The 25,579-nt window shown below is 48.5% G+C and overlaps 1 protein-coding gene across 1 annotated transcript in view; it reads left to right on the forward strand.

The window, feature by feature from the left end:
* The window catches only part of LOC142584695 (decapping and exoribonuclease protein-like), a 380,948-nt gene that overhangs the window by 137,510 nt on the left and 217,859 nt on the right, over positions 1-25,579 (forward strand). The window lies entirely within an intron of this gene.

A 25,579-nucleotide genomic window follows, 5' to 3' on the forward strand; every position in this document is an offset into this window, starting at 1 on the left:
GATCGTTGTAGCACCGCAAAGTAAATGTCTCCAGCACGATACGCGTACACCACTCCCCTTTCAGTCCCGACACATCCACATCGGAATCACTCACAACGCATCTTCTACGCGTGGTTCCAAAGAATGTACGCAGTGTTCGCTGCACTTTGATGAGTGCTTGTAGCCTTTGCCTCACGGGGCTATCAGTCATTGCATTTTTTGCTTGCTTACAGGGTTGTGAGTGCTTACGGGGCTATGAGCCATCGATGATGGCTTTTGTGCGCGGACACGAAAATTCAGTGGTACCCCAGCCATATAAGCTCCGCTGTAAAATGTAATAAATTGGGCTGCAAATGGAGCAAGCATTCTCCTTCTAGCCGGGGGTGGGAGAGGACGTCGCTCGTTTCCTTTCGAAGCTTAACACACCACCTAATAAGGCCAGTTACAGTAAACTCGGTGCTATATAAAATGGCAGTGCAAGCCATAAAATTAGAACTGTCGAAATGGCCAGAAACAAATAATGTACTGGGGGAACCAATGAATGGCCTCATACCAGACAGACGCTTCGAAGATAATATCTTTGTTCTAATTCAGTGCACGGAGAGTTCAGTAGCTCGGAATAGACCATTACGGATATAATTTCTAGATATCAAGGGAGCCTACGACAACGTGGACACTGCAGGGAGTTGTTATGGGATGCTCTCAAGCACAAAGGCATAGATGATATTGTGGAGCTGCTGAGGGAGTTATATGGCGACAAATAAGCAACAATTGTATGGGAAGGCAAAAATTATAATGAAGTTGTGGAAAGTCACCAAGGATTGAGGCAAGGATGCCCTCTCTCTTCATTGTTGTTCACGCTTTGTGGTAAAGGCACAGAAATACAACTGGAAAACAGTCAATTAGGATTAGATTTATTATAAACGCGTAATGGACTGCAACACAAGGTCCGATCACTGATGTATGCGGATGACATAGTGCTACTAGCGGACAGAGGAAGAGATTTGCAGACACTGGCCAACATGTGTGGCAACACAACGACAAATCTGGCTCTTAGAGTTAGCTCAGAGAAATTGGGAATTATGATCTTTAATGAAGAGACCAGTAACTGCGCAGTGTCGATTCAACTACGAGTTATACCCATAGCCAAGCAATATACGTACCTAGGCGCATACACAAACGAAGGAAAGACTTAGTCAAGCACCCACCAGCATAATCTGAAAATAATAGGGAACCGGAAGGCACCAATAATGAAACAGTGCACTTTGAGGCCACAATAAATATGAGTTGGTGCGTGGAATCTGGAAAGGAGTCATGGTGCCAGCGCGGACGTTCGGAAATGCCATTTCGTACCTAAACTGGAGTAAATTGTCGGGGTTCGAAGTTAACCAGAGAATGGTAGGCCGTTTGGCTTCGGGAGCCCACGGCATAACCACAAATGAGGCAGCGCAAGGGGACATGGGTTGGGCCTCTTTGAGGTAAAAGCACTGAAAAAAATTAGTTTTGATGAAATTCTCAGGAACATGGATCAAAATAAATGGGTGGCCAAGTGCACAAGTATCCGTGCCTGAAAAGCGTGGACACAGAACGGAGCAAGAGGTCAAGGAAGTTGGGAACCAAGTACATGCTAATTGAAAGTGTAGATAGGCAACCAGGAGTTATCAGGAAGAAAGTGAGAGCAACAGAGACAGCGATTTGGATGCAAAGAAGGGAAACAAAAAGGGCCATGGAGATTTACAAGAACAATAACAAAGAAATTAGAAAGGAAAATCTGTGAAATAGCACGAAGAGAAGTGTGTCGCTAGTTGAGGGTCGGGCTGGTTGCCTAAGGACAAAAACATACTGGAGGAAGCATAAGCATTTAGATGAGGCATGTGTGTGCTGCAGCAACAATCCAGATACCACTAGCACAATCTAATAGAATGCGAAGGGATTCATCCATCGAGACTAGTACGTAACATACAACTTCCAGAAGCGCTTGAATTTAAAAGCAGTCGGAACTGTCAACCGGTGAGTAGTGGAGATAAGGTCAGTAGTCGAGACTATCATGTGGTTCGTATGCTCGTTCTGTGCTTGTTCTTCATGAAACGAATCCTGTTCTATATGTCGTATGTGTGATTCACAAGAATGTATGCACTTTTCGCTTTACTTTGCCGAGTGCTTGAAGCCTTCACCTCTGCTGCGGGCCGGCCCCGTATTGCACTACCTCCGGGATCGGCCCACATTTTTGCCCACAAACGACGACACGAAAAATGCCGACCAACCAAAGGCTAACAGCTTCTCTGTAATATACCAACAGCGTATCGTCACCGTCCACACAAGTTATGTATGAGGTGTGTATGGCAGCGGGAATTCTCCTTCGCCCGTCCGTAGTAGGGTGCCTCGATGCGCGCGCCCTCTGTCTGCCAAAGATGTGCTTTTACAATTGCGGGAGGAAGTCATAGGAGCTCCGTCGTCCGCCCAAACGAGAGCACTCATCGCCTTAGACCTAAAAGGGGCATTCGATAATGTTGAACATGACCTCATCCTTCGCAATGTTGCACATTCACACTGTGGAATTCGTATGTACAAATATATCCGCGCATTTCTTCGAGATCGCGCAGCCACCGTAGGAATTGGACCGCATCGATCCGGTACGATCCGCCTTGTAGGACGTGGGACACCCCAGGGCTCAGTTCTTTCCCCTACTCTATTCAATATTGCGCTCACAGGGCTCCCCCGGCTACTCGACTAGATCCCTGATGTCGCCCACGCTATCTATGCGGACGACATTACTATCTGGTCGACACGGGGCTCCGACGGAGCCATCCAGGACCGACTGCAGCAAGCAGTCGATACAGTTTCCGAGTACGCGAGAAAATGCGGCTTAAGATGTGCTCCGGCAAAGTCGGAGCTCATAATCATTCGCGCCAGGAGCCGTTCCTCTACTCCCCCAATCACTGTGCACGTGGATGGCACACCGATACCAGAGGTTAATCGTGCTCGTATCCTCGGCCTACACGTCCAAGCGGATGGCAGGTCAAACTATACTGTTTCCATTCTATCCAAACAGATTGAGCAAATTCTGGCCATGATCCGGAGGGTCTGCAACAGGCGCTCGGGCCTTCGAGAAGAGGACCTGCTGCGCTTGGTGGAGGCATGCGTGATCAGCCGCCTTACACACCATCTCCCATTTCAGCGGTTGACCCAAGCGCAACAACTTCGCATACACGCAATGATTCGCAAAGCGACGAAGCTGCCCCCCCCCCCCCATGGCCTCCCGCACTATACTTCCACACACCGTCTCCTTAACTTAGGCACACATAACACACTCGGCGAGCTGCTAGAGGCACATTGGGTCAGCTATCGCCAGCGCCTCCTACTCACTCCTACTGGCCGCCATCTTCTCACACGGCTAGGATACTCTGTCCCACCCCTTGAGTCTGAAACCCGTCCAATGATATTGTCGTCAGCGATACGCCAAGCACTAAGTATTCATTCATTGTCACGTAATATGCACCCAGAGCATGACAAAGGGCGGCGCAAAGCCCGTGTACGATACATTGGCCGCATGCTTGAAAACATCCCGGAAACACATACTTTATACACGGACACATCACGCACTCAAGAGGGCTATACCTCGATAGTTTTGGATGGCACCGAATCCCTGAGAGACTCTGCTGCAATGCGCGGAACAAATGCCGCTTACGGAGAAATTCTCGGTGTTGCTCTTGCAATTCGATACGCCATCCGTGTTCCTGAGGAAGTGTATATATTGACGGACTCGAAACAGGCATGCTGGGCGTTCCTATCAGGACATGGCATCCCGAGAGCGGCGCACCAAATTCTCAAACAGATCCCGCAAAATACACGATCCACACCTCCCCGCATCCACTTACTCTGACCCCTGGTCATGCCTCGCTGCCGCGTAACGAACGCGCACATACGGTTGCCCGAGAAATTTCCCTCCGGGCGACTCGGCGTGGTGAGGCGACTAGTTCAGAGTGGGGGGATCCCTTGCTCCGTTACAAAGACATACTGCGTCATTATACACGCATTCGTCGCACCCACGCCGCACCACCGCCGTCCTTCTCGCGGGAGGAAGCAGTGGCATTAGGCCAGTTACAAACCGCAACTTTTCCAAATCTTGTCTCTCTCAATAAATTCTACCCACACTGTTATGCAGGTCGTTGCCCTGGCTGTGGCAGCTCGCCCACAATCTTCCACGTCACGATTGAGTGCACTGCAAACCTCTTTCCTCCCTTGCCAACTCTCCTTTACCCCCTACGCAACAAGGAGCTGTGGGACGATGCCCTCCGCGACGGACCTCCCGAGGTCCTCCGACGCTGTGATAGAACGGGCTCGAAACATCGCCGTAATCATCCTAGGGACCCTGAACTGAGGGTTCCTCCCACACTGCTCTCGCCATTCAAATATTGTTAATAAAGATGTTTTACTCTCTCTCTCTCTTGGAGGGTGGAGTTATATTGTGAACGGGTCAGTGCCGCCTTCCGACCGCCTGCCGCCATTGCGCTCCCCACATTTCGTTACGGTCGGTCGAGAGAGACACGTGCACGGCGTTTTCCGGTCCGAAATGCTCGGGTGTTGCGTGCCCCAGTGCACGAACCACACACAGAATGACTGGAAGATGTTCCGATTTCCTAAAGAATGGAAAAGACGACTCCTCTGGCTGGTTAAAGTCAAGCGCGACAAGTAGCAACCCACGGACCGGTCCTGTGTGTGCAGCGTAAGTTATGCCATTTCTGCATTCGTAGTTATCCGTTCATTTGTGTGCTTTTTCCCGTAGCGTGTTCGTCTTGTATTCTTGATATCTGGCATATATGCATGCGTGTGTTTATTCTGGATATTCTGGCAGCGTTTATTTTTGGATAACACAAAATGCTTTGTTTTTGATCGCTTGTTGCACACCGGCTGCAAGAGCGTCAAGATGTACAGTACGCGTACGTTGTGCGCTCTTTGTGATCGGCACCTCGTACAATTTAAATTTGTACTTAGCTGGAAGAGCATACGCATGGCGCAGTAGAATGTAAGGTGAGCTTTAAGCTTGCCTTTCATGTAATGACATACGGATCGTGTTGACGTGTTTTCCCGGCGTTATTCTTGTGCCGCTGTCCAACTCGGGTGGTACTTGGTGTCCGTGTGTGTGTGTGTTCATGCGTGTGTTTATGTGTGTGGGGGATGAAATCTATGACCACGCATGACACATGTATGGTCATGACAAGCATGTCATGTCACGACTCATCTTGATTGATTTAGGGACAAATAATTGGTGGTTACTGCTATGTATAAAAGCCACGTAGTTGTGCATTGGGCATGAGTAATTTGATCATGCATTGTCTGTGCGTTCGCTATTTTTTCCCCACCCGATGATCGGCGAATTATTTGAATATCGGATAAGAGATGATTGATAAGGATTTCAAGGGTACGCGTCCGTTTAACGACAAATTTATTTTGTTCGGTGACAGAATTAGACGAAAAAGACAGCTGTTGTGATCGGGCTCCGCGAACTTTGTGGACAGCATGATGCCGGTGTTGACCTACAACATTGCCTTTTTGAGCGTACATATAATATAACAAGGGGCCACTTTTCATATTTAAAATGATTTCTTAGCTCACTACCCTTGTTCCACCTGTCAGTATAGGCAAGCAGCTTTAATATTTTAATTTGGAAAGCGCACACGCCTTCAGTTCATATTGTAGAATTTCCTCACACTGTCCCTATTTGTTCAGAGAAAACCGACAGTCTTTGGCTTCTTCCTGATTATATTTTAGCGAGCCCCTAAATTTCACTTATCACTGTTCGTGAAAGTCCCTGTGTGTGCAGGCACATATTGAAGAAAGCGCCTTTGAGCAGAACCGGGCGGACGGCTGGAAAAAATTGAAGCCCAATGCTGTGCCAACACTGTTCTCGTTCAGAGGTAAGAAGCCACATATTTTCGCACTAACTAAAGTTTGCGGAGCTTGTTTCTTAATCCTGTTCCTTCTTGCAGTCTTTGCCGGTTTGTAGCTTTAGCTTAGCACTCTTATGACTGGCCATCCTTAGTCACATGGAGCGATTATCCAGGTGTTTCTTCAGAGATACAAAAGACGCACATTACAGGAAAATGCTCTTCATGCCACCGGTCAATGAAATAGCTCGTTTCCTCTATTTTTATGGAGAGATGAATCAACCGCGCCTGCCATCCAGAGGCATGCTACTGACAATTTCGTATTTTGTTGAATTTTCATTCTATATGTAGCATAACTCGGAGCATGTTCGTTCATAATGATAAAAGAATGTATCCGCTCAGATGCAAAGTCTGTGGTATCTCTTTTTTTCAGCGATGCCTAAGCACAAGAAGCCGCCAAAAGAATGGCTTTTACCACAAGGGGCACTTGCGGCAGAAGAAGGAACACATACTCGGCAGCATCGACCCAGTGCTTCTGGTACCTCACCGACAGACATTCAAGACCAGCATGTCGACGACGTGGCTGATATACCAGAGGCAGCAAATCAAGAATTGCTGCCCGTGCTGAGTGATGGCACGGAGATGACTCAACGTCAGATGAACAAGTTACCTCGTCCAAGTTCCACGCCGGAAACCTCAGTTCCTGCCACAGATTCTCAGCAAGTGGCCGGCCCACTTAGTGCAACCCGTGACGAATGGTTGGGAGAGAAGTGCAGTAACAGCTAAGCGAGCTTTACTAAGCTAAGGAAAGCTTTGCACTAAGCGACGCAACTGTCTGCCACCATGGCTTACCCTCCAACAAAGTGAAGGTGGAGCATGTGCGTGCTCTCGTGGAATATGACTGTGACAGAGAACTTAAAATTACGCCCAAACTTTCGGAAGTGCATGTCAGCAAGAGGACATTTTACGAAAATGAAGGTCGGCATAGCAGTTCAGTTTTTCAAGGAATCGCCAGCTGCCATTCGTTGCCTAATAAGAGAAAAAGTGCTCAAGCCAGAAGCTGAAACCACAGCATGGTTCCTGGAGCTCATCGTAAACTGGTACAAACTGATGTCCTCTCGACAACTATCAGTTGCACTTAGTTGGCGAGACATGGCAAAGTACCACGAAGTCCTGGACACGTTGCGCCTGGCAATAGAGACCATTCAAGGCATGCAGATGGGCAGCACGTCCCAGTGGAAGCCCTCACAGGCAGGACTCATGATAGCAACGAGAGTGGTCCTTCGTTTGCAAGATGCTGTACTTAAATTGGATGGCTACAAGTTCTTACTCACCGGGAGACTGCTGCAGGACTGCCTAGAGAATCTTTTTTCGGTTGTGCGCCAGAGGAAGCCCGTTCCAAACGCGTACGACATAAAATGTGCTCTGAGGCTTGTGTGTGTCAGTCAATTTTTGCACACGCCAGCTAGCTCAAGTTATGGGACGGATGATTCTGAGTACCTGGTCGACATGATTTCACAAGGAAAAAGAGTGTGCTGAAGATGTTCAATAAGAAATTGATGATGGCAAACTTCTTTTCATTGAAGCACTGGCTTCAGTTGAGTGCAGCATTTTGCACCATATTGGTGTCTTTCTTGTCAAAGGAATTTCCAAAAAAAATAACGAAAAACTGTGAGCAGTGCAGGGCTTTAATGCTGGGCTCGACGAGCCATGGGCATGCATATTTAACTGCACTAAAAGAGTATATTCATGATGGTAAGAACTTATGTTATCCGAGCGGTGAAGTTATGAGCTTGCTCACATCCTGCGAAGAGCACTTTAAAGGAATCACGTCCTGGACTGACAACCTGTTTACCCTGAAGTCTCCTCTAAAGGCTGTGACAGAATATTTAATCAAGAGGGCTCAGTGCAGTCTGGAGGCATGCCAGCGACACAAGGATTCTCTGAAACACATGCTGACATCAACTTATGCAAGAGTAAGGCTACGCATTCACCTGCGCCAGCTCGAAGCTGCGAGAATTAGTGAGCATGGAAGCAAGACATGCGCTGCAGTTAATTTGCAGTGAGTTGTAGCGCTTGTTGTTTTTGAAATCCTTAATGTTCCCGACCAAATAAACAAGCTATCACACCGGAAATTGCTATCTATCGAATGCACTTTTTCTCAGTGTTGAGAAGCCGCATGGCCACTTTATTTTAGCAGCATCGATGACCGGTTCATAGCAATTACCAGTTGACAATATATTCGTGCAGAAAATATGCTGAACAGGGCTTTATAGTCGATTACTACGTGAGAGTCGGGATTTAGTGCTATCTAAGCCACATGTAAGGCTCCAAATAATCTGGTATGCATTCAATATTTTGTTTACCCTCGTCTGCATATTTACAGTAAGGTAAAAGAATTCAAAACAAAATTAAGAATAACTGTGGAAGTACTGCTAAACAGAATACAGTCACAAAATAAAATAAAACGTTCAATAAAAGCGCATGCTATATACTCAAGCTAAACATAAAAATGCGCCAGAAATGGTTCATTTCGTAGTATTAGTGTGTAATATCCCACAGAACAAATATAAATTACGTATCGAACTACAATGAAGCAATAAAAGCGGCCCGGATGTATAGGCTCCGTAGTTATCGCGCTCGACTGCTGATCCTGAGGACGTGGGAGCCACTATAGAGGTTAAACGCATGGTGCTGTGTGCTAGTTCGGTATCGGTGCATGTTAATAAAACCTCAGGTGGTCGAAATTTCCGATGCCCTCTACCACGGATCAATCACACCCGATGCTACGAAATCACAAAGAAAGGCCGTGGATGTGATATTGGTTGAAATATGGGACGTTAAAAAATTCACAAATGTCAGCACAGGTAACACAGACACAAACAGGTAAGGCAGACAGGTAACACAGACACAAATGAAAAGCTGCCACATTCACTGCAGTTTCCGTGACCCCGAAACAACCATTCAACATTGGTAGAACATCACTGACACACGGCCTCGTTTCAACCGCAGAGTGGTTATTTGACTGTTACGATCATTGCTTTCTACTCAGCGTTGCAGCATTCAGCCCGTAAATGGGCTAACTGATGACTGATTCGAAAACAAGATTTGAAAGTAGGGTGTGCGATGACAATTATTCTTTTGTCCCATGGCTGCACACGGTTTGTTAAACGAATTCGGGTTTCAGCTGCTAGCCAAACGGTCTTTACGCTTTGGTTAAAGGCATGAAACTCACACACAGACACAGCGAAAGACGGCGGGACTCGTGCCTGCGTATGTTTCGTGCCTTTAACCAAGGTGAACAGTCACCAGCTAGCCCAACAAGACGTTCTTTTAAGGTCTGCGCGGCTGGCGTGGACGGTAGCTTTCTGCTGCCAGCAAGTCCAGTTGGAAATTCCGCTTTAAAAATAAAAATGACATAGTATTAAATTGGTACCTTCACACTGCTGATGCGAAAATTTCGTCTTCTCGACATATCATTAAAGCAGCACACGCTATCAAAGCGAACTGTACATGCAGCTGAGCTACGCCCGTCGACTGCCTATGGAGCGGGCATCATAATGGCAGACGCCGTAGCAGACGACGCGGTTGTCTTCACCCTGCACGGCGGCGGAGGGGAGCGCGCGCATCGAGGCACCTTAGTCCGTAGGCGCTCTCGGCGTCATCTGTCGCCACCGCCGCGAAACTCTCGCGCGCTCTCCGAAATGCGCGGCGCGCAGATGCGTGCGAACGCTGAGAAACGCGTCATGCGGCCCCCACCAGGCTACTATCACGTGCTTCTTTCTAGACGCGGGGCGCCATCTAACTGTCAAGAAGTCCGCAAGTGGTCTCCGAGACGAGAAGCTCGACGCACCAGTGCCTGCGAATGCTGAGAATTGTTCCCTCGCTTGCCGTACACTCAGTATGCCAAGTTGCCCAGGGGTTCATTGAATAGCGGCACATAGTGCGTTCATTGCGCAGGTTGCTATAGTTGCCGTGAAAGGCACTCATTGAAAAGCGGAACATACCCAGTGCATTTGGGGTGCGGCCTTTTAATACGTACGGTTGCGAGTCCTTGAGGAACCCATGTGACGTCGGTTCTATTCCGCTCAATATCGAAAAAATTTAAGAATTATCTTTCGTCATTCGAAAGCCTCACATTCCCATTTGCACGTACCCAGTGACCCAAGTTGGCATTACAGGTTCGTTGAAGACCCAGTCGGCGTCAAAGAGCGTCTTTGAGCCGCGGCGCCAACCAGTGCCGCATCTACAGTGACCCATGCCGGCGTGAAAGAGGTTCGTCGAAGAGCGGCACGTATTTATACATTGACCCTAGTTGGGGGGGGGATCCGATGGCTGGTTTCGAGCCCCGTTACCTCAGCACAGTAGCCCGATGCGCCAACCATTCGACCACGGACTACCCAATGAACCAGGTACGCGGAAAACACCTTCAATGATCATCATTGATGCCAACTTGGGTAACAACGTACCACTGGGAATCTGCCGCTCTACAATAACAAGAAAGATCCTTTAAATTTCGAGGTTGCTAAGCGCGATCGAATCTGCGTCACAAGGGTTCCTCAAGGAAAGCAACCCGACACATTAGCAGGCTGCACCACAAATGCACTGTGGGTGTTCTGCTTTTCAATGAATGCCTTTCACACCAACGTGACCGTAATTTCGGAAGCACGCCGCGGCTGGTCGTTTTGCAGTCCTTTTTTTTCACTTTGCGACTTCTCGTATTCACGCTGCTCTTCGCGTTCGCGGAGCGCAACCTGCGCCATGTACGCACCGAGTATGTGCCGCTCTATCTCGTCAATTTGGGCAGCACAGCAGGGCCACTGAGCGTGCGGCAAGCAAGCGAACAATTCTTACCCCCGTATTCAGAAATTCATCTTGACTTGAAGCCCATGCTTGACTTGACATAAAAGACGCCTGGTGCGAACGCAGCCAAGACGCTCATTGCGTTTCTTTTGGTGCGTTAAAGAAAGGCAAATTCTAAATCACATCATGCATGGGCTTCAAGATGCGTTTCTGAATACGGGCGTTAGAGTTCACAGGCACCGGCTTGCCGCGCACTTCGTCTCGGAGGGCTCGTCGGGCCCCTCAAGTTCCACAAATGGCCCCAGAGGGCAAGGAAATCGACCGCGCGCCGCTGCTAATAAGCATAGTCGAAGCATTCAAGGATGCCCGGATTAGTTTCAATGTCTCCCGCTAGAGGCGCCTTGATAAGCGTAATTTTTTCTTACAAACGTTCTCCTGCAATTAACGAAGCATGTTTATTACATAAAATAGAGTGCAAATTCACAATTGCTAATTAGATATTGCACACTTCATTAGTAAGTTTATTGTTTTTTCTCATAAACGCAAATAGCGTTCAGCATCATCGATCTTCCACGTGACCTCTGGCATGGATTTAAAGTTTTTGCCGGTATTTTCGAGTGCATGGCGGCACGAATTCATTCGTTTGTACACTTAGACTGGTTGCTTCTTTGTTGCTAAATATAGTTTATTGCGCTTCGATGTCTGGCGTTATTTAACTTGGGCTGACGTGACGTGTTTGCAAGCTGACATGTAAGCCCGAGAGCTACATTTAGGCCGTGAGCCACGCGTCTGCATCGAAACCAGAAGCGTATTAAGCGACTGAGGACAGCAGTACCGGTGAGTTGTTTAATATCGCTACATGAATCCTTATGTAATATTGGTATCCTAAACTTACAGGTGGAGACAAGTTAACGATCTAGATGCTCATGACATATGGGCAGTTAGGATCCCCCGTTGCTGTTTCCAAAATAAACTTTTAGTTGCGAGGCCACCATTATGCACACATTCAAGAAAGAGAAAGCGATATCGGAACGTGCGTCACATTTTTGATGTGATTTTTGATGACGCAGCAGCAGCAGCAGCAGCAGCAGCAGCAGCAGCTGCTGCTGCTGCTGCTGCTGCTGCGTCATCAAAAATCACATCAAAAATCACAGCAGCGGCGGCGGCGGCGGCGGCGGCAACTACCTATTCGCTCTGTCTGTAACGATGAGAGGTGATATGAAAAGTAAGCAGTGGGATCACTGTGGACGAGCTCTCCCGAACTCTCCCGAGACACCATCCCGCCGCGGCATACGAAACCTCGCGCACGGTTGTGGGCTATCTCATTGAGGTTCAGGTGACCCGGGGTAATACGTCTGGTCCCATGTGAGCTGGGAACCAGACTATGTGGTGAACAATGTCAGAGGGGTGTTTGCCGTTTAGAATCCTGGCTGCTTCTTTGGCTATCAATCCCGATGCGAACGCTCTAACAGCTGCCTCGGGAGTCCGTGTACACCGTAGTGCGTTTTGAGTCCAGTAATCCGAGAGCTATAGCAGCCTGTTCCGCCACATCGACCGAGGAGGTTTTCAGCGAGGCTGCCGAGAGGAGTTCTCCCCTGTCATCGACTATGGCTACAGAGAACTTGGCACTGGCGTGTCGCGCCGCGTCAACAAAAGTCTCCGTTCCGGATATGTTCTTTAAGAAAGTTCTAGCCCTCGCTAACCTTCGACCTTTATTGTGTTGGGGGTGGACATTTCTTGGAAATGGGTCTACAATAAAGGAGTTCCTTGTCTGAATATCAAATTGCGTGATATTTGCCTGATTGAAGCTAGGACGGAGGCCTGCCGCATCCAGAAGTCTTCTGCCTGCTTTGGAGTTTGATAATCTAATAATAATAATAGAAGCACAAAGATCAGCAGCCTTATCAATACATTTTTTTTAGTCTGCCTGCAAGTTATTTCGTCCACAGAACCAAATAACCCTTTGATAAACTGAAGCTAAAGTACTGAATCTAATGTAATAAACAGTTGCACGCATGAACATTCTCCCATATTTCGTACTTGTTTGTCCCACATATTCTTGCTGTTCAGTTTGGTTTACCAGAGGACATTTATTTTTGTAGCAGTGAAGCGCTGAATCACGTTCATGCAGAAAAACAATGCATCATTTCTAATAGCTTCATGTCTTTCATGCATGTGCTTGTGAAACGAGAAGTGTGCAAGCTTTTTCATTCCACGTTCTTGTGAGATGATTCCTCTTCCTCAACCAAACTGTAAAGGTCAACCGATTCTTTGCTCATACTTAATACCAGTCAATGTCTAGTAGCATAACATATCCGTAGCAGCATTTTCTAGTGTTGCTTTCCTGAAATAGCTAATGCGGCATTGGCATGTGTCTTGAATTAACATTTACATCGTGTGCTAAGTAACATTAAACTTTTCTTAATGTTTTTTGCGTTCAGTGCTTGCAAGGTAGAGTGGCCTCTTTCTTGAATGCAAGCTTTCTCATTTTTAATTCCTAGTATCGTTCAGGATTGCTATTCTTGCTCGACAGCCTGTATTTTTGCGCAAGCTACATTGAAGTGATGATTGTGGAATCTGGTTTCGCTCTTGTCCGACTTGGTACTCGTAACCGTGTTACGTTTCTGTTATGTGGGAGCCTGGACAGTTTCATTAGGAAACACTCTTGAGGCAAGCACCTGCTCCTGCAGTCCGCACAGGGACACATAATTGGAAATACTGTTTGTGCGCACTAAAAATTCTCACCCACCCTTAATATTAGAATCTTGCGACCATCCTCCTGATGCCGATTCAAGCTTTGTTGCATGCTTCCATGAGGCACTTTGCACTCTGGCACATTCCTTTCCTAACGCGCCAATAATTCCGTCCGGCGTTTTCAACTTTCCAACAATACTATAGTCTGACATAGCACTAACATTATCGAAGCACAACGCAGAAAGTGAATTTCATGACACGTGTCTTAAGTTTGGCTTATCTCAGCTCATCTTCAACCCAACAAGGCATATAAATCAATCGTCCAGCTTGCTCGACCTCTTGTTTGCCACGCATCCTGAGAACTTTTCTGAACTAACATTTAAGGCAGAGTTCTGACTGGTGTGGTTTAAACCTGTTGCCAGCTTTGCGGGTCAATGTTGCCAGACTGCCTGCCAAATTTGACGGGAAGAAACACCGTCAAATGTAGAGAATGCAACGACGCCGTTTTCGAAGCGCACAAAGTTGCCAGATCACACGCGCGCAGGCTCCCAGCTGCCGACAGTACCGAAAAGCTGCTGTGCGAAAAGTGTTTGCTGTGCCTTTATCTGCGTAAATAATTTTTCTGAAACGCGACGAAAAACCCCCGGGGCTTTCTTTCTGGCTAGGCGCGCGGTTTCCGCCGCAAGTGCGTCGCGCACCGGCGCGGATCTATCGCTACGTACCTGCAAGTTATTTTTACCTGCATTTCTTCTGCTTCTTGTATGTCACCACGCAAGGGCTGCAGCCCATACGCTTTCAGAACTTTCAATAGTCACAGCTGCGTAATGTTTTTAAATATTCTGCGAATCCGGTTGAATGCTGCAGTGGATGCAAGTATTGCAGCTCGAGGTATTTCTTGGTTGGAGAGGGTCACGGCCGGAGCAGCGTGAGATTTCTCAGCCCTGCCGATGCACCATTGGAGTGGCTCTGGAAAGAGCCGTTTGTGAAGAGAAAAACATTCAGGCGAAGGAGGATTGGTGACCGCAAGGCCATCCAAGAAGCTGCGCACGAGGTTGTCTTAGAAGGAGTAGCGGCGGGCGATTGCCTCCATCAGCGGAAGGAAGCAGTCTGTGATCCCTGGTCGCCCGTTACCGACATCCACCAGGCCCAGGCAAGGTGCGGGCGCAGCAGTGCCGGCGAGGTTTTTTTACCGTTTCGAAGGAGTCGGCGCTTCGCCTTCTGCCACTCGCTCTCTCTGCGTTGCGTGTTTGACCCTGTTACATTGTCCACGAAGTTTACGCTGTGATTTACGGTGTGCCAGTGCAGGTGCAATGGCGCTCCATTGGCGTCCGCATGAGTGGGTATGCATTGATACGCAGCCCATTCGTCGCTGTGAACTGTGGTGCCTGGGAGGACATTTTTGGCGATTAGGGGGCTGAGGGTAGCGGCATCCCTCTTGTCAACTTCGAAGAGCCTCAGCTTTTTTGTCTGAACGCAGAGCATTCCAATAATCCATGGACCCCGGTCCGCTACACCGCCGTAGTTGTTACGGCGCCTGAGAGGAACGTTGTCTCCAGCGAGGAGGCGACCTCGGTTCGTTTTGCGTCTGCCTCTCATTAGGCACTCGTCGATCTGAACAACCTGGCCTACACCTCCTATCGGCGGCTCTTCTAACAGCTCGGCCAGCGCCACCTCCCTAACATAATTTCTCCAGTCCGTGTGGGTGCTATTGCTCATTTTAAATACATTCTGCGCCAGCTTTTTAGTGCTCCTGGAGGAGAGCCCATTAGCCAAGGCGTAAGTCAAACAGATTATTTCCCTTCGTGAGAGTTCCACGTTGGGGCGTCCCAGTACGTCGGTACAAGCAAAAAATGAGTCCTGCCCTGACTGCCCGTGCAATGCATCGGAACCGCGGACCTGTGAAACCTGCTTCCTGCAGCGGTTGCATTTGAAGCTAGGTCTGGTATCTTTTATGCACCGGCGATGGTATGTCACGACTTCTCCCTCGCATCCCGGCTCGCTGGGATTGAACCCTAGATCCTTGAAGGCGCCCCAGAAGTCAGACGTCGGTAGACAGCCTTGACGGGTTCCGGTCCTCTTAGGTCGAACTGTCGGCGTCGGCACCAGCCCGACTCCACGAAGAAAGGCCTCTTCAGCGGCAGGGTCCCTGAGGATGTCCGAAATCTCCAACACACTTGGGTCCATCCGTGGCGTCGTCATGGCGAAATCAAATGAGGAGACGAAATTGTTGCGGTATTTATAAGCCCCTACGTGGATGCTGGGGAGGGCGACTCGGATGAAACGTTACAAAATAAGGAGATATCGAAGGCACCTGCTGCGTTAACGAGAGTGAGGAGGGCTCGAGTTCAGTGGTCATGGGTCACATGGTCATGATCACGAGGTAGGCAGCTCAAAACAATACCATATAAGGTAACGCCAATTGAACCCTGGAGCGAGGAGTTAACCTGGGAGTTAATGAGAGTGAGGAGGGCTCGCATGAAGCGCTACCAAATAAGGATATCGAATGCAGCCGCTACATGAAGGCGGCGCATGTCACGTGGTGTGGATTTCGATCCACGTGACCCGGGTTCAGTTGGCGTTCCCTTATATGCTATTGTTTGGAGCTGCCTACCTCGTGATTATGACCATGTGACCCATGACCACTCAACTCGCGCCCTCCTCACTCTCGTTAATGCAGCGGTTTGTTTCGATATCTCCTTATTTGGTGTTGTTTCATCCGAGTCTCCCTCCCCCGCTTCCACGCTAACTCTCGTTAATGTAGCTGGTGCCTTCGATATCCCCTTATTTGGTAACGTTTCATCCGAGTCGCCCTCCCCCTCTTCCAGGTGCAAATCAAGGCGATGCAACCCTTTCCTAACGTTGTAGCGAGAGCACGCAGCGATATATCGCGCCCCAAGAGTTATGCGACGCGTGTCAGTTTCAGAAAAGTCTTTATTGCGAGCAGCGTAATTGTCAGAAGACTGCCCGTTCAAATCAAGGTGATGCAACCCTTTTCTAACGTTGTAGCGAGAGCGCGCAACGATATATCGTGCACCAGGAGTTATGCGACGCGTGTCAGTTTCAGAAAAGTCTTTATTGCGAGCAGCGTAATCGTCAGGAGCCCGCCCGTTCAAATCAAGGTGATGCAACCCTTTTCTAACGTTGTAGCGAGAGCGCGCAGCGATATATTGTGCCCCAAATGTTGTGCGACGCGTGTCAGTTTCAGAAAAGTCTTTATTGCGAGCAGCGTAATTGTCAGAAGACTGCCCGTTCAAATCAAGGTGATGCAACCCTTTTCTAACGTTGTAGCGAGAGCGCGCAGCGATATTTCGCGCCCCAAGTGTTATGCGACGCGTGTCAGTTTCAGAAAAGTCTTTATTGCGAGCAGCGTAATCGTCAGGAGCCTGCCCGTTCAAATCAAGGTGATGCAACCCTTTCCTAACGATGTAGCAAGAGCGCGCAGCGATATATCGTGCACCAGGAGTTATGCGACGCGTGTCAGTTTCAGAAAAGTCTTTATTGCGAGCAGCGTAATTGTCAGAAGACTGCCCGTTCAAATCAAGGTGATGCAACCCTTTTCTAACGTTGTAGCGAGAGCGCGCAGCGATATTTCGCGCCCCAAGTGTTATGCGACGCGTGTCAGTTTCAGAAAAGTCTTTATTGCGAGCAGCGTAATCGTCAGGAGACTGCCCGTTCAGATCAAGGTGATGCAACCCTTTCCTAACGTTGTAGCGAGAGCGCGCAGTGATATATCGTGCACCAGGAGTTATGCGACACGTGTCAGTTTCAGAAAAGTCTTTATTGCGAGCAGCGTAATCGTCAGTAGACTGCCTGTGCATATCAAGGCGATGCAACCCTTTTCTAACGTTGTAGCGAGAGCGCGCAGCGATATATCGTGCACCAGGAGTTATGCGACGCGTGTCAGTTTCAGAAAAGTATTTGTTGCGAGCAGCGTAATCGTCAGGAGACTGCCTGTGCAAATCAAGGCGATGCAACCCTTTTCTAACGTTGTAGCGAGAGCGCGCAGCCATATATCGTGCACCAGGAGTTATGCGACGCGTGTCAGTTTCAGAAAAGTCTTTATTGCGAGCAGCGTAATCGTCAGGAGACTGCCTGTGCAAATCAAGGCGATGCAACCCTTTTCTAACGTTGTAGCGAGAGCGCGCAGCAATATATCGTGCACCAGGAGTTATGCGACGGGTGTCAGTTTCAGAAAAGTCTTTATTGCGAGCAGCGTAATCGTCAGGAGACTGCCTGTACCAATCAAGGCGATGCAACCCTTTTCTAACGTTGTAGCGAGAGCGCGCCGCGATATATCGTGCACCAGGAGTTATGCGACGCGTGTCAGTTTCAGAAAAGTCTTTATTGCGTGCAGCGTAATCGTCATGAGACTGCCTGTGCAAATCAAGGCGATGCAACCCTTTTCTAACGTTGTAGCGAGAGCGCGCAGCGATATATCGTGCACCAGGAGTTATGCGACGCGTGTCAGTTTCAGAAAAGTCTTTATTGCGAGCAACGTAATCGTCAGTAGACTGCCTGTGCCAATCAAGGCGATGCAACCCTTTTCTAACGTTGTAGCGAGAGCGCGCAGCAATATATCGTGCACCAGGAGTTATGCGACGGGGGTCAGTTTCAGAAAAGTCTTTATTGCGAGCAGCGTAATCGTCAGGAGACTGCCTGTACCAATCAAGGCGATGCAACCCTTTTCTAACGTTGTAGCGAGAGCGCGCCGCGATATATCGTGCACCAGGAGTTATGCGACGCGTGTCAGTTTCAGAAAAGTCTTTATTGCGTGCAGCGTAATCGTCATGAGACTGCCTGTGCAAATCAAGGCGATGCAACCCTTTTCTAACGTTGTAGCGAGAGCGCGCAGCGATATATCGTGCACCAGGAGTTATGCGACGCGTGTCAGTTTCAGAAAAGTCTTTATTGCGAGCAACGTAATCGTCAGTAGACTGCCTGTGCCAATCAAGGCGATGCAACCCTTTTCTAACGTTGTAGCGAGAGCGCGCAGCGATATATCGTGCACCAGGAGTTATGCGACGCGTGTCAGTTTCAGAAAAGTCTTTATTGCGAGCAGCGTAATCGTCAGGAGACTGCCTGTGCCACTCAAGGCGATGCAACCCTTTTCTAACGTTGTAGCGAGAGCGCGCAGCGATATATCGTGCACCAGGAGTTATGCGACGCGTGTGAGTTTCAGAAATGTCTTTATTGCGAGCAGCGTAATGCCTAGGAGACTGCCTGTGCAAATCAAGGCGATGCAACCCTTTTCTAACGTTGTAGCGAGAGCGCGCAGCGATATATCGTGCACCAGGAGTTATGCGACGCGTGTCAGTTTCAGAAAAGTCTTTATTGCGAGCAGCGTAATCGTCAGTAGACTGCCTGTGCAAATCAAGGCGATGCAACCCTTTTCTAACGTTGTAGCGAGAGCGCGCAGCGATATATCGTGCACCAGGAGTTATGCGACGCGTGTCAGTTTCAGAAAAGTCTTTATTGCGAGCAGCGTAATCGTCAGTAGACTGCCTGTGCCAATCAAGGCGATCCAACCCTTTTCTAACGTTGTAGCGAGAGCGCGCAGCGATATATCGTGCACCAGGAGTTATGCGACGCGTGTGAGTTTCAGAAATGTCTTTATTGCGAGCAGCGTAATCGTCAGGAGACTGCCTGTGCCAATCAAGGCGATGCAACCCTTTTCTAACGTTGTAGCGAGAGCGCGCAGCGATATATCGTGCACCAGGAGTTATGCGACGCGTGTCAGTTTCAGAAAAGTCTTTATTGCGAGCAGCGTAATCGTCAGGAGACTGCCTGTGCCAATCAAGGCGATGCAACCCTTTTCTAACGTTGTAGCGAGAGCGCGCAGCGATATATCGTGCACCAGGAGTTATGCGACGCGTGTCAGTTTCAGAAAAGTCTTTATTGCGAGCAGCGTAATCGTCAGTAGACTGCCTGTGCCAATCAAGGCGATGCAACCCTTTTCTAACGTTGTAGCGAGAGCGCGCAGCGATATATCGTGCACCAGGAGTTATGCGACGCGTGTCAGTTTCAGAAAAGTCTTTATTGCGAGCAGCGTAATCGTCAGGAGACTGCCTGTGCCAATCAAGGCGATGCAACCCTTTTCTAACGTTGTAGCGAGAGCGCGCAGCGATATATCGTGCACCAGGAGTTATGCGACGCGTGTCAGTTTCAGAAAAGTCTTTATTGCGAGCAGCGTAATCGTCAGTAGACTGCCTGTGCCAATCAAGGCGATGCAACCGTTTTCTAACGTTGTAGCGAGAGCGCGCAGCGATATATCGTGCACCAGGAGTTATGCGACGCGTGTGAGTTTCAGAAATGTCTTTATTGCGAGCAGCGTAATGCCTAGGAGACTGCCTGTGCCAATCAAGGCGATGCAACCCTTTTCTAACGTTGTAGCGAGAGCGCGCAGCGATATATCGTGCACCAGGAGTTATGCGACGCGTGTCAGTTTCAGAAAAGTCTTTATTGCGTGCAGCGTAATCGTCAGTAGACTGCCTGTGCCAATCAAGGCGATGCAACCCTTTTCTAACGTTGTAGGGAGAGCGCGTAGCGATATATCGTGCACCAGAAGTTATGCGACGCGTGTCAGTTTGAGAAAAGTCTTTATTGCGAGCAGCGTAATCGTCAGGAGACTGCCTGTGCAAATCAAGGCGATGCACCCTTTTCTAACGTTGTAGCGAGAGCGCGCAGCGATATATCGTGCACCAGGAGTTATGCGACGCGTGTCAGTTTCAGAAAAGTCTTTATTGCGAGCAGCGTAATCGTCAGTAGACTGCCTGTGCCAATCAAGGCGATGCAACCCTTTTCTAACGTTGTAGCGAGAGCCCGCAGCGATATATCGTGCACCAGGAGTTATGCGACGCGTGTCAGTTTCAGAAAAGTCTTTATTGCGAGCAGCGTAATCGTCAGGAGACTGCCTGTGCCAATCAAGGCGATGCAACCCTTTTCTAACGTTGTAGCGAGAGCGCGAAGCGATATATCGTGCACCAGGAGTTATGCGACGCGTGTGAGTTTCAGAAATGTCTTTATTGCGAGCAGCGTAATGCCTAGGAGACTGCCTGTGCAAATCAAGGCGATGCAACCCTTTTCTAACGTTGTAGCGAGAGCGCGAAGCGATATATCGTGCACCAGGAGTTATGCGACGCGTGTCAGTTTCAGAAAAGTCTTTATTGCGAGCAGCGTAATCGTCAGTAGACTGCCTGTGCAAATCAAGGCGATGCAACCCTTTTCTAACGTTGTAGCGAGAGCGCGCAGCGATATATCGTGCACCAGGAGTTATGCGACGCGTGTCAGTTTCAGAAAAGTCTTTATTGCGAGCAGCGTAATCGTCAGGAGACTGCCTGTGCCAATCAAGGCGATGCAACCCTTTTCTAACGTTGTAGCGAGAGCGCGCAGCGATATATCGTGCACCAGGAGTTATGCGACGCGTGTGAGTTTCAGAAATGTCTTTATTGCGAGCAGCGTAATGCCTAGGAGACTGCCTGTGCAAATGAAGGCGATGCAACCCTTTGTAACGTTGTAGCGAGAGCGCGGCGATATATCGCGCCCCAAGTGTTATGCGACGCGTTTCAGTTTCAGATCCAGGGAAAGCCTCGTCCCGCGCGGACCAGCCACAGCGTGTGCTGCGAAAGAAAGCGCTTCGTACCGTCGGAGAACAGGGCGCACAACAAGCAAGCGATTCGAAAGCGCGCGGGTGATGCAGCAGCTTTCCGGTACTGTCGGCAGCTGGTTGCCTGCGCGCGTGTGATCTGTAACTCTGTGCGCTTCGAAAACGGCGTCGTTGCATTCGCTACATTTGACGGTGTTTTTTCTCGTCAAATTTGGCATGCAGTCTGGCAACATTGACCCGCAAAGCTGGCAACAGTTTTAAACCACACCTGTCAGAACTCTGCCCAATTTGGCCGGGGCTTAGTGATCATGCTGTAATTCACGCTACTTATCTATTTCATATAGCATATCCCCCCAGCATAAGAAAGATCATAATGCTCTACGACAGAGGGGATTATGTCGCGTTCAATGAAAAGTTAACTCAGTTCAGTTACTCCTTTCTTGAAACGTTTACTTGTCGTTCCGTTGAAGATAACTGGTTAATGTTTAAATCCAAAATGCAGGAACTAATGAAAGCCTTTATTCCTACAATTACTGTAACTGAACGGCCCTCATCTCCTTGGTTTATTAACGCATTAAAACGCCTGAACAATAAAAAGAAAATGCTTTATCGTTTCACCAAGCAATCTAACATGCCACACGCATGGGAAAAGTACCGCTGCATTGACAAAATCTCTCAGTCACAAGCTAACAAAACTAAGCGATCATTCTTTTCTACCTCACTTCCTGATATACTACGTAATAACCTTCGTCAATTCTGGAAGGTTGTCAATCCATGCCCAAAGAAATCGATAAAAATGCTTGACCAAAATGGCGGCCCTATCCCTGATACTGAACTTGCAACAACACTAAATTCAACATTCTGCTCAGTTTCTACAAAAGAATCTGAAGGCAATCTTCCTTATTTTCCTAACCCTCAATATCCTCGCATGCCAGCTAACACGTTTAAACCTGATGGCATTTGCAGTCTAATAGAATCTTTGAAGCTAACGTCATCGGCTGGTATTGACGAAATTAATGCGAAAGTGCTTAAAAATACAAAAGGTGTCACTAGTGTCATCTTATCACACATTTTTCAACAGTCACTCTCGTCTGGAGTGGTGCCGCAGGACTGGAAGACAGGTAAGATCATTCCAGTCCCCAAAAAAGCTTCTTCAACGTCAGGTCTTGACTACCGGACCATTTCCATTACCAGGGTTTGTTCCAAACTGATGGAGCATGTCAGCTTTTCCCACATAATGATATTTCTATTTTCTAACAAACTTTTCATCATAGTCAGCACGGATTTCTTAAAAAGTTATCTTGCGATACTCAACTTGCACTCTTTATAAATGACATCAGTTCCCAATTAGACCTTAATGTAGCCGTAGACTCATTGTTTTTAGACTTCGAGAAAGCTTTTGATAAGGTACCCCACAATCGTCTTTTCTTGAAACTTCCAGTCATGAATCTCAATCCTCTAATTTATGATTGGTTGCACAGTTTTCTGACCGGCCGGCAGCAGTTAATTTTTAGAAATAACTTTTCATCTCCTCTGTCTCTTGTGTTTTCTGGGGTTCCTAAACGTGTTCTTGGCCCCTTTCTCTTCTTAATCTGCATTAATGACCTTCCTAACGACATATCTTCTAACATACGCCTATTTGCGGACGACTGTGTTATTTACCGAACCATTAAGAATAGCTCAGATATCCGCGTCCTGCAGCGTGACTTACAAAGTGTTGAAAAATGGTGTAAGACATGGTTATATAATGTCAATAAATGTAAATAAAACCTCATTAATCTCTTTCAATCGTGGACATTCTTATGTAGCACCCTCATATCTCTTAGGTAATTCAATAATATCATCTGTGACCTGTTATAAATACTTCCGGCTTACTTTAACGCACGATCTTTCATGGTCTTCTGACATTGCTAACTAACGAGGCTAGCCGCATCTTAGGCTTTCTCCGGCGAAATCTGAAATTTCCCTCTCCTTCGGTAAAAACTCTTGCCTACAAATCTGTGGTAAGGCCCAAACTTGAATACCCATGCTCAGCTTGGTGCCCTCATCATACTGACACGTGTGCTTATCTTTATCGGGCGACCACGTTTCGCCGCCTAACAAATGTTATCGCACAGTGCGGGACGCGCCTGCATGTATCCGAAGTTTCTGGAAAGTTATGGATGCTTCTATCCGCTGCCTGTTGTCGCCGAACATTATGTTATCTGATTTCATCGCCTGACGCGAATGGTGTAGAACTTTGTGGAAGGCACGCGGGTCCCAACTACTAGTCTGGAACATTCGACGACTGCTCTATAAAAGCCGACGCGCTTGACCCGCTGATCAGATTTTCGACGATCGCCGACCTTGTTCGCCGCTACCGTTGTGCTATAAGTGTAGCCTGTCTTGCGGGCACAGGTTCGCCCAATAAAAGTTAGTTTTGTCGTTCACAGTATTGCTACTGTGTTCTTCAACGTCACCACCACGTGACAATACTAATCTTTCTAACATGCTTGAATCTGTCCACAACCACGCAGCCCTATTTATCTACCATGACTATTCTTCATATGCTAGTGTCACAGCGCTTAAATCTAATGCATATCTTTCCAGTCTAGAAACGAGACGTCAAGTGTCCAGGCTCATTCTATATCACAAGTTTTATCATGCCCCGATTGGTAACAGCGTCCCATCGCCCACTCACCGCCATTCATCCCGGACCAATCATTCAAAGCCAGTATACCGCCCGCATGCGCACACATCATCCCACCTGCATTCGTTTTTTCCACGTACAGCGAGAGACTGGAGGTGAGGTTAGGTGAGAAAACTTTTATTGTCCGTAATGGGTGACACCGGAGCTCCGGTACCGCTCGTAGGCGTCCAGGGAGCCCGATGTCACCCTAAGGGGCAGGTGTTAGTACACGAAGCGGTTTGCCGCTTCGGCTGCCAGACGGACAATGTTGGCCTGTACCGCCGGGTCTTCGCTATGAAACGCGGTCTCCCATGCTTCTTCGTCCTTGAATCAATTATATCCTGGGGAGTAGCTGCACTCCCATAGGATATGTCTTAGGGTTCCTATTTTATCGCAGAATCTGCAGAATTGGTCCTCCGGGTTTCCCGTTTGCGTGAGATATCTTCATCTGGGAGACATGTGGTTCCTTGGCTTGCAGGCGGCGCCAGGTGAGTGCCTCTGCGGACGTGAGGGACCTATCCGGGAGTGGATATTTCCGACGTCCTAATCTGTAGTGCTCTGTGACCTCGTGGTAGGTCGCGAGCGTCTCGACCTTAAAGTTAGGTTGAGGCTGCCGTCTCTGGATAATGAGTGCTCGGGCGAGGGCGCTGGCGGCTTCGTTTCCTGGTATGTTGGAGTGAGCGGGGGCCCAGGTTATGGTGATCCCTCTGTCTATGTTACCTTTCGATATTATGCTGTACGCGTAGTCTGATATTTTGCCTTTGCAGAAATTCCTTACCGCCGATTTGCTGTCGCTAACGATCACCCTCGCGTCCGTACTAACGCACGCTAGGGCGATGGCTGCTTCCTCCGCTGCCGTGGCGTCTACTCCGCTCGTATATATCGCGCCCTGTTCTGCTCCGGACCCGTCGACTACCACTGAGACGGAGCTTCCATCTCCGCCAAGGGCGGCGTCTGTGAAGGCAACCGTCTCGGGTGGCATTCTGCTTAGCTTTGTTGCCAAGTGTTTGGCTCTGTGCTGGCGTCTTTCCTGATCGTGTTGTGGGTGCATGTTCATAGGTATCGGTGCGACCGTGAGGGCTTTCCTAATTTTCGACTCAATGTGGAACGTCTGGTATTTCGCTCCTCTGTTTGCTTGTAGCCCTACCCAGTTTAGAATCTGCTGTCCTGTCTCGGTTAGACCAAGGCGTTCGAGTTGTGCCGTTCTCGTCGCTTCCGCTAACTCCTGCCATGTGTTATGCACTCCCATTCCCTCTAGTGCTTCAGTTGAGGTCGAGATTGGTAATCCCAGTGCCCGTTTTGTGCATTTCCTTATTATGACGTCTAACTTGTTTCTTTCTACTTTTTTGATGTTAAGGAATGGGGTTGAGTAACAGATCCGACTGAAGATGAAGGCCTGGACTAGCCTTAACTTGTTCTTCTCCTTTAGCCCTCTGGCTCTGGCCGAGATTCTTCTAATGATGCTTACCACTTGGTTCGCGTGCGTGTCTAGCTTAGCTATAGTCGAGTGATTGTTTCCTGTTTTGCTTATGAGCATGCCCAGAATTCGGATCTCATCTACTTGTGGAATTTCTTTCCCGTCTAAGTCTATCGAGATTTTGGGAGGAGATACGTTGTTTGTCCTCGTCCTGGGCCTGATGATTAGTAGTTCCGACTTCGTCGGGGAGCAGCTCAGCCCTTTACTTTTGGCATGTAAGTCTATGATGTCGGCTGCCCGCCTTTCTTCGATAGACGCATCGCTGCCCTCATTGAGCCAAACGTTGACGTCGTCTGCGTAGACGCTCGTCTTTAGTCCTTCGATCCTTCCTAACTTGCCCGGGAGGTCTTTCATTACTAAATTAAATAGGAAGGGGGATAGGATGGCTCCTTGCGGGGTGCCCCTGTTTCCTAATTTGATCTCTTCTGAGCTGAGGCTCTGCATGTGCAGGGTCGCTGTTCTGTCCT

This window comes from Dermacentor variabilis, chromosome 6, assembly GCF_050947875.1.
Source record: "Dermacentor variabilis isolate Ectoservices chromosome 6, ASM5094787v1, whole genome shotgun sequence".
NCBI lineage: Eukaryota > Metazoa > Arthropoda > Arachnida > Ixodida > Ixodidae > Dermacentor > Dermacentor variabilis.